Below are 8,305 nucleotides of genomic sequence, written 5' to 3'. Positions count from 1 at the left end.
TGTTGGAGGCTGAGGACAGGAAGAGCCCAGCAGTAAGCTTTTGCAGAGACACTCAGCGAGAGGCCTGGGGGAACATTGCACGTAGAAGGGCTCAGGCTAGATAAGCCACTATGTGGAGGCCTTACCACACTGGGGAGGCCTCAAATGCATCTGAATATCCGAGCTTCCTTAGATATCAGCTCTTCTGTCCCCATACCCGATGTTGTAATGCTGTCAGCAGCAGCCTGGTGGCCACAACCATTTAAGGGTGATTTTGTGCCTTGCAATTTTCCTTGCTCTATAAGTAACCCAATCTCTCTTGCTCCCTTCAACCTTGAGGCCCATTTAGCCACGGTCCAGAAACTGTCTATTTAGTTTTCTAGTGCATCGGCCTGCAGAGATAAAATTGAGTCAGCTGAAGAACCTAATCTCAAGGAGCTCACGGTCAAGTTGACCCTCTGATCCATCAGCTCATCAGGTGTCCTTGCCTCTTAGTTTGTTTGCTTATGCAGTCCCAGAACAATGTGACCCTGGAAAATTATTCATTTATTACCAGTTACTGTTGTGTTGTGAAGAATGAGAAGATGGATGAAAAGTGCTTAGCCCATTGCTGGGCACAGATAAAATGCTTCCTAAATCACCTCTGTTATGCAGCAGTGTTGTGAGCCATCCTGCCTGCTTCCTGACTCCCCTGGCAGGCTGTTGGAGGAGGGTGTGATGCTGTTGCAAATGCTTACATGCCACAGCCCCTTGAGCCATGTTCCTGCCCAGAGAAGTGTTGGCACTGCTCTACCCAGGGCTTCACCTCCAAGCTGTTGGGCTGGACAAAGAAGATAGGGAAGGTGATGTGATCATTCACATACATCTGTCTCCAGCACATTTACATAAGGAACGAGTCTCAGAATTACTCATTGTGAGAAGTTAGACATGGTTTAGGCATTTCTCCAAATGCTAACATTATGTAAAGGCATGATATTGCTTTTTTTTTCTTCCTTTTTTAAGAAGGATGAGTAAAAATCAATGTTAGGTGGTTGATTTTAACCAAGTCAGTGAAAAGAGCAAAAAAAGAAATCAACTGTTCAATAATGAAACTATATCCATCCATCCCCACTGGGGGAGGAAGTGTTTTGAATATAACAAAAATGCAGCCAGTCAGTAAAGAAACTCCAGGATCTATTCTGATTTTTTTTAAAGTATGTTATTTATTTATTTATTTATTTATTTATTTATTTATTTATTTATTTTTAGAGCAAGAGGAAGAGAGAGGAATAGAGAGATAGAAACATCAATGAGAGAGGAACATAGATCATCTACCTCCTGCACGCTCCCTACTGGTGATTTAGCTAGCAATCTGGGCATGTGTCCTGACCTCTTGGTTCACGGGTCGATGCTCAACCACTGAGCCACACTGGCTGAGCTGATTTATTTAAATTACTGAAAAATGTAAGCAGATCTTATCCCTGAAAACTATTTTATTCCTACCATTCATCAAACAAATATTCTTTCTCTTGAGTGAGTATCTTAGTCAAAGAGTTTATCCCTCTGTCCCAAGAGTAGACAAGTGCTCACCAACTCCCCCAAGAAGAGGTCCCCATTGTCTCTGAAGTTCCTGGAACCATTCCTCCCTCTGCCAATTGTAAAGCTCTGCCTTTCCCCATCAATTTTTCTTTGTCTTCTGACTTCCTGTATTTTCCTCCCAGGGAAAGTCTGGGTGAATTTGTATAGCCCTCTCCTTACAGCTGATTAAACAGAGTCTCTCCCCTTTCCCACTGTATGAATATCTTGTAGCAACACAAATACGATAAATTGCTAAATAAAAGATACCTTAACTGTGTTTTATAGAAACTACAATTGCAGTCATGCAGAGAAACAATACAAATGAATAAGTGATAACATTTTCAAATAAGGAGGAAGAGAATGAGGAGGAAGGATCTGACTTATGGTTAAAGGCAAACATAAGGCAATGAAGCAAACTTCGGTCTCTTCATGCAAATTGCTCCTGTCCCCAATACCTGTGGGGAATGGCCCTTGCTCCTCAGCAGGAGAGTGAGGCTGGGAGAAAAGGGCCCCATTCAGGAGGCCGGTGCTCTCTCTGGTGGGTCATCCTGTCCTTCAGTTTCTCAAGAGTAGAAGTCAAGTGCTTTCTCAAATGTGACACAGAACTTACATTTACTATTTAAAATAAAAAGTCTCTCCCCCGCTAGCTTTGTGTGAAGCTCATGGTGTACAAAACATCTCTAAAGATAATCTTCAGAAGCCATAAAATGGCTATGTGAGGAATCAGGGATAGCTCATAAATTGGCTCCTGAACTACTTGGCTGTAGTGAACTCTTCTGGGGTTTTCAAAAACTGGTTTCACCCACTTATTAAAAACCCAGCCTATTAAAAACGCAGGGTTGCTTGTAAAGCTTGAGGAAGCTTATGCTGGTCATTTTCTCTGCTGCCATTGTTTGTAACAAACTTGAATTAAAGGCACCTTTGTCATTTTTTTTTTGAACCCACACATAATGGGGTGCATATTTGGGTTGTTGTTTTCTTCTTTGGTTGCTCTAGGAGCTGGGGCCTCGGTGATGAATAAGACCCAGCTGCTGCCCTCAAAGAGCCTGCAGGCTGGGGTTCAAGTGCCAGGTGAAGCTCACCTTCCTGGACCAGGGTCAGCTTGAGCAGAGATGGGTAAGTGGATGTGTAGATAGCTGACTGCAGGATATAGAACAAGAAGGAAAAGAACCCAAGGATTGCCACTCAAAATACAAGTCGGTACACAGAAAATACATTCCAGAGTTGGCCGACAGTGAAATAACTCACCCCAATTGTGTCCCTCTCCTCTGAAGGTATTACGCTGTGCAGAAACCGTCCCTGTGTTTGCCCCGGCACTGGACTGCATCGTAATAATCTCTGTCGGCATTTTCATTCACTATACTTCCTGGCACAGAGCAGGGTTAATAAATAATTGTTGGATTAAAAAACATTCAAGAAGGAATGTCCTCACTAGGTAGAAGGTTGAACTAGGAGAATTCCAAGATTCTTTTCTACTCAGAGATTTTATGATCATATAGAGAGCCTGACATGTGACAGGAGACTGGCATGTGATGCCTGAGTAGTATTGGGGTTATTTGTACCCAGGTTTTATCTCCCCATACAACTAGCTCATCCTTTTCTGCAAATGTAGTAATATTTACTGAGGACTATGTCAATCATTTTGCATGCATTATCTGATTTAATATTCACAATGACCCCAGGAGGCAGTGTTTTGGTTTCTATTGCTGACTACCATTTGCTGAACTGTTTCAGTGGTCCAGGTAGTTATAGACTATATTGTATATAGACCCATTTAACCCTCACAATAATGTTTTTTCCCCAGATGAAAAATGAAACTTAGAGAGGTTAAATAACTTCCTCAAAGTCACTCAACCACTACATGCTAGAGCCAGGATCTTACCACAGGTATGTCTCAGTCCACTTTCCATGCTGCTCCATGCTGAGGTCAAGCTCAGGAAGCAGACTCTGGGATGAGATTGACATGAAGGAAGTTAATAAGTAGGGCTCAGGGGCAGTGAAAGACACAGCACTAGGCAAAGCAGAGGGTGGGCTGTGATACTGTCAGAACAAAGAGCTCAGCAGGCCCATGAGAGCGTTGAAGCTGGGGTAACCCTTCAGAGTTGTCCTGAATGGGGGAAGGGGTCTGGACTTTATTACCAAAGCCCTGTGCCCCCAGCAGGCATCACAGTAAATAGTTGCTGTGTAAACAAATGGATCAAGCAATCAATCCAGATGGAAGTGTTAAGGGAGGCAGCATTGCAGCGGGAGGGATTGCTTCTGTGTAAAGGCAGCGGCCTAGCTCTGGCCCAGGAGGGGCTTTCCCACAGAATGTTAGACTATACGGGGCCCTGACTCCCAGGCAGTCCTCAGGAGAAGCCAGATCTCTAAGCTCGAACCAAGAGCTAGATGAACACTGTGAGTCCACTCTATGACCTGCCCAAGGAGCCCTCAGCTCAGGCTGGTACATTTTTAATGTTGTTGAGTTTAGGCATGGCCTCAAATAGAATCAACTTACAGTATTGAGTTTATTTGCTCTAGGATTCCAAAGTGTGATCACACACCCAGTGAGGAGTTCCTTAAAGTAAGTAATTCAAGAGCTAGTCACTCACAGAGGCCAGTGGTGGGATATTATTAGCCGAAAGATGTTAAGAGCCAATCATCAGGATAATCATCTTCAAAGGGTGGTGTCCAAAGAGGGAGGAATGAATCAAGGAACCGCACATTTCCCACACCCATTCCACACATCTGGGCCTGATCCAGCCTCGCCTTCAGTCTCTGTGGAGAACGGGAGGAAGGAGAAGCAGGGAGAATTGGAAGTTAACAGGGAAGAGGAAAAGGTGAGATGACTTAAGGAAAATAGGACTAATGTATTGAATATGTTTATCTCACTTAATCCTTATCACAACCCTATAAATTATAAGCTTTTCAGATGATGAAATTGAGATTCAAAAGGACTAATTGAGATACCATGACTATGGGAAGAAACAGGGGAGGGAAGAAGAAAGGGGTGAAGGGAGAAAGGAGGAGACTAGAGTTGGGTACATTTATCAGAAAAGGGGACATTTTAAAAATTGATTTTGAGAGGGAGCGTTGGAGAGAGATGAGAGAGAGAAAGAGAAGAGAGAAACAGAGAAGCATTGATTTGTTGTTCCACTTATTTATGCATTCATTGGTTGCTCCTTGTGTGTGTCCTGACTGGGGATGGAACTTACAACTTTGGAATGATCCTCTAGCCAACTGATCTACCTGGACAGGGCCTAGGGGACAATTTGTAAAATCTCACTAAAACATATTCATGCTGCCAGAACACTATGCTTCCTCCATCCACACCCAAACTGAGAAACCAAAAGGCAAATCAGTCCCTGAACCCTTAGTCCTCATTCTACTTCCCTTACTCCTGTCTAAATATCTCCTGATTCTGCTGGAGGTGCCCAAGGACCTTTGATGGACTGTCTTTCCAGGGGTATTGACATGTGATGACAGGAATCACTTTTCACTTTATTTCTAATACAATTTTCAACAAGAAATGAACACTTACTGAGTATTTCTTATGCATCAGGAACTTTCAAATATGTTATTTAATTTACTCTTCACAACAACCCTGTCAAGATAAATAGTGATTATTTCTTCTGTTTATGGAGGGTGAATCTGAAGTTCAGAGAGGTTGAGTAATAGCTGGTGTAAGAACCAGGATTCTAAGCCAGGCTGGAGCCCACACTTTTCACCTAACCCTCCTGCCTCAAGGTCACTCGGGTCTGAGAGTCGTATGCATAGTGCCCTGGCTTTGCCTTTGGTTGATCCAAACATTCAGGTTCCATCAGAGATTGCACATTTTGCATGAATCAGTTGCCCCAGTCCTGGGCATTTTATTTTTGTTTAATTAATTCAATTTATTTGATGATTCTTGGTACCTATATAGCATACAGGCCTCCCTCAAATAAATTAAACTTCCCACCTATACTGAGTCTTTGGCAGGAAGAAATGGTCTGGCCAAAGCAAATAGAGGAGGAGTGCAGGAAAGGGGAGGGGTGAGAGAATTTTGTAATGTATGGAGCTGTGAGTGTAAGTGCCTCATTTTTGCCTCCCCACCCCCTAAATAACCAGCACCCCCAAGGAGTCATTTAGTCTGTATTTTTGGATTATGGTTCCATAGTGACCCCACAGCCTGTGCACTTGGCAATCATCCGTGGTCTGGAACTGGCTCTAGCCTGTGTGGACAACTATGGATGCTGCCAATAGTTCCCTGGCGGGGGTGGGGGCGGGTGACCATTATCCACTGTACCCTGAGGCCCTCACTTTCTGCAGAGTGGATGGGAGGGCACAGGTCCTCCCAGGTCCTGGCAGTGCATTGAGGGAGAGCTGGCAAGACAGAGGGGTGTGTGTGTGTGTGTGTGTGTGTGTGTGTGTGTGTGTGTGTGTGTGATTCTGGAGGCACAACCAAGTAGAAGGCACTGTCCACTCTGAACCAAATGATGAGGTAAGGCCCATATAAGTCAGGGTCCCCCAAACAGTCATACTGTGGCCCTAAGTGTTACCATGCAACCAAGGATGTGGGGCCGGTAAAGAGAGCGTGGGAGAAGGAGGGTGTGGGAAAATGTTATTTACTGGGGCATGTGGAAAAACTGGAGTCAAACAAATGCCAGCCGAGTTTTGGATAGTCTAGAAAAGGAACAGTTTCAAAGTGTCATTAATCCTCAACCCTGGGCAATAGAGAGAAAATACGTATTCATGTATCTATGTTATGCACATATGCATCTGTAATTTCTCTAAAACAGCGCTGGGTTTGAGACCTCCTCTGCCATTTACCAATCATGGAACCTTAACAAGGTACACACCTCACTGCGGATAATGATTGCTCTGGACCAGCTGTCAGGCAGGTTCAAGGGCTGGCACCTGCTCAGAGCGCAGGAAAGTTCCCTTCCCCTGCACTCCCTCCCAGCGACTGGGAAGAGCGCTTAGTTTCCTTCCTGTCTGACCTCCAGCCAGTGAGGCCCCTGGCTCTCTTTGGCTCCAGGGAGCCCTGAGCATGGAGGGACAGTACCAGGACCATGGTATGGTGTGTGTGTGTGTGTGTGTGTGTGTGTGTGTGTGTGTGTGTGTGTGTGTGTGTAGGGGGAGGGGTTGGGGGACAAAGGGGCTTTGTTCGGGAAGGGCTGGCTGGCCAGGCGCTGCCTCGGCTGCTGGCCTGGGAGTGGGCAGTCTGCTCCCTCTGAGGGGAACTCCTCCAGCCCAGCCCACCACGGCCAACCTCCAACAATAGTTTTGTTAAAAGTCAGGCAGGAATGCGGGAACATGACCAGGGACCCTTTATATTCCCCTGGGGTAGGTAGGGGAGAAAGCCGCTCCTCCTCTTGGACTGGATTGAGCCTGCCCTGCCTGTGGGGTGGTTGCACCCAGTCCCTAGGTCCCCAGGGAGGCGGCCAGGCCAACATGCCGCCCCAGGGTCTCCTTGGCTGCGCTCAGCCTGATTCCTCCCGCGCAGAAAGGAGATGCTGATGCCTACGACGCACAGGCCCCCAGCCGGGACGCACAGGCCCCCAGCAGTGATAAACTTGACTCCCCTCCTACCCTCTTCAGACCCTGGAGCCTGAGCGGGGGCTCAGTCCTGAAAGCTGGCGATCCTGCAGCTCCGATTGCAGAAAAATAATTCTATATATCGTGCCTATACGCAAGGCAACCCGTACCTCCTTCAATAACGCCCAGCCCCACGAGGGCGCGGCGGGGAGATTCTCAATGAGAGCGGGGCGCTGGGTGCGGGAGGGCTCTGCTTGGGGTTGTCCGCTGCCTCGGCGCCCTTTCTCGGGGCTCGGGCTCGGAGGAGGAGGGGATCCGGGTGTGAGTCTTTCTTCACTACGATAGCTGTCCGCCCCGCGAGGGCAGGCGGTGGAGAGTCCTACAGCGGCGGCCCCAACCCCTGCCCCCCCTCCCTCCCCCGCTCCCAGCATCTTCCCGGCACTCGCCGCTGCGGGGAGAACGAGCCTAGAGAAGCCCACGGAGGCCGGAGAGACTGCCGGTCCTTCCCTCTCGGGGTCTTCCCCTTCCTCGCGCTGGGAAGGAAGCCCAGACTCCTCCCAGAAAAGGGCACACTCCTCTACCGAGTCCCCACTACCCTCTGCGCCTCCCCGGACCCCGGGAGAACCCCGTGGGCCCTCATCTCACCCTGGGAAGGGCGGCTGCCCCGCGGGAGGCCGGCGCTGGGCTCTGGGTCCGGACACCTCTCGCCCTCTCATGTCCCAACCCGGGGGTGGGCGCCTGCGACCCCCGGAGGTCTCACCCCGGCCGACTGGGAAGGGCTGGGCGGTGCTAACCAGGGAGGGAGGGTCACTTATTAATTTACACCGAGAAAAGGCTGCCGGGGTCCACACCTGGGCGTCCACCTGGGGGTGCGTCTTGTCCCTGGAGTCAAGCCAGGGGAGGCCGGAGCAGGCGAAGGTGCCGGGAGACCGTGAACTCGGAGCGGCGAGGCGGGTGAATGAACCGTACGGTGGCGTCAGGCTCAGTCTGCCGACCCAATTCAGTGTGACCAGATTCTTCCGTGAGCCCAATAGGGTCCAACCTTACCTAGACCCGTGCCGCCCCTCTTTGTGATGCCCCGCCTCTAAGATGTTACAATTTCGTGGAGCAGTTCTTGGCACAAATATCTCCGCGCTCTTCCACCGTGAGCTGGTTTTATAGGTTCACCGGCAGAGGGCAACCTCTTTCCAAGTTCTCCTACGCTGGTCTCTGCCCACCTCTGCCTGGGAGGTGGGACTTGGTACTTTCCCTGTTTACAGCCCTTTCCTTGCCA

The 8,305-nt window shown here is 48.4% G+C and overlaps 1 long non-coding RNA gene across 1 annotated transcript; it reads right to left on the bottom strand.

Moving 5' to 3' along the window:
- Positions 1-2,521: 2,521 nt before the first annotated feature.
- LOC308234267 lies at positions 2,522-8,104 on the bottom strand. Its single transcript, XR_013959039.1, has 4 exons — positions 7,884-8,104; positions 4,128-4,293; positions 3,419-3,483; positions 2,522-2,902 (listed from the first exon to the last, which is right to left on the bottom strand). It is a non-coding gene; the product is annotated as an uncharacterized lncRNA (long non-coding RNA).
- Between the last annotated feature and the right edge of the window lie 201 nt (positions 8,105-8,305).

The sequence above is a fragment of the Plecotus auritus genome (assembly GCF_963455305.1).
Source record: "Plecotus auritus genome assembly, chromosome: 9".
Lineage (NCBI taxonomy): Eukaryota > Metazoa > Chordata > Mammalia > Chiroptera > Vespertilionidae > Plecotus > Plecotus auritus.
The sequence above is the reverse complement of the archived record's forward strand: the minus strand, read 5'-3'. Positions and strand labels throughout refer to the sequence as shown.